Source organism: Zingiber officinale, chromosome 11B (genome assembly GCF_018446385.1).
Source record: "Zingiber officinale cultivar Zhangliang chromosome 11B, Zo_v1.1, whole genome shotgun sequence".
Taxonomy (NCBI): domain Eukaryota; kingdom Viridiplantae; phylum Streptophyta; class Magnoliopsida; order Zingiberales; family Zingiberaceae; genus Zingiber; species Zingiber officinale.
The window spans coordinates 50,101,496-50,103,162 of NC_056007.1; positions in this window are offsets into that span (position 1 = coordinate 50,101,496).

Sequence of the window (1,667 nt, forward strand, 5' to 3'; positions counted from 1 at the left end):
TAATACAGCTCCTGCTGTATTTAATAATTACAATCATGCACACATATAAAATGCCCTAGACATGCTCGAGGGTCCAATCACACACAAACACAATAGGGCAATAATAGTTGGAATTAGGATGCCTGCAACTACATAGTTAATCTATTTGCACATCCTACTGTTATCTTGCCTAAATTTATGTATGAACTGTGCATAATTTAACTGAAAACCAAACACACAGAGGCAGAAAACTCGCTCTGATACCAAATGTTGGGTGCTACTTGGAATTTCGTTCTATTTCCCTTGTAAAAAAAATTTATACAAGCACAGAACTTTTCCTACCAACCCATGTGCTTTTCAGAAGTTGAATTTGGATTGCAAACGAAACTTAACATTATTAATCCAAGTTTAACTCATATGTTCTTCAAAAGTTAAACCATATTACAGAAGTTTATTAAATATCTATTTCAAGGATTGACTTTCAGGTCGTTGGCGAGGCACTCGACCTTCTTGGTTATGGGATCATCCACCACTTCCTAGACAAAGCCTTTCAAAGAAATTGAATATTTAAGCTCCTTACAGTAACCTTAGGTTTAACTACAGATACCACAATCGAAGCACAAGATCGAAATACAAAATCGATACAGAAAATCGGAACACGAAGTCAAAACACAAAATCACTAGCCTCTTGTGTTGGTATTTCAGGATCCATACAAAGAAAACAAAACTAGTTGCGCTGTGGAATAAATAAATGGTTGTACCTTTCTTCGTAGACAAAGACCTCTTGATCTTCTGCCGTATTCCTCTCCTCTTCTTGGACATCGTGTGGGCGACGATCTACCAAGACAAAAACACCCGAACCCTTTTTGTTTCTAAGCCGCCTACCACCAAAAGATGCAAAGAAAAGGGGTGCCTCCTCCTTCTTCTTCTCCTCCAAACCGCCGGCCACCAAGGTGTTTCATCTATTCATTTTCTTTTCTTCCCAGCTCCAACCACCAAGAGAAGATGGGGCGCCGACCCTAGAGGGAAGAAAGGGAAGAAGAAAAAGAAGTGGGGCGCCGACCCTAAAGGGAAGAAAGGGAAGAAGAAAAGGATGGGGCGCCGACCTTAAGGGAAATGAGAGGGTTTTTAGTTGTGGAGAAAAAGTTATCAATTCTTAATTGATTGATTTTTATGGCACAACCTCCTCTTGTTTTATAACCCTTTGCGCCAGATAAAAAAGGAGAAAAAGTAATAGATTTTTTAGAATTCTGTTGAGAGAAAAGATCTCCCTTTTCATAAATCCTTTTTTTTTCTTTTCTCTTTTTTATTTTATTGTGGCCGACCCCTTGCTTGGGCACCAAGCAAGGCTTGGCTGGCTCTATGCTTGGGCAACAAGAAAGGCTTGGCCAGCCCCTTGCTTGAGCACCAAGCAAGGATGTGGCCGACCCCTTTCTTGGGTAGGAAGCAAAATCAGAATGGGTGAATGCGAGGCTTTATAGAGGCTACAACAGGGACCGAGAAGAGGAATTGATTTTGACCACCTGATGGACTTGAGCTTCCTGTGTTCGACCTGAACATCTAACTCAAGTTCATCAATAATAACTCATACCACTAAAAAGTTATTATTGAACTACCGCACCAATCCCATATTATAATATGGGCTCCTACTTATCATGAGTGCGTTAGTTTCCTTGTGTTTAAGATAT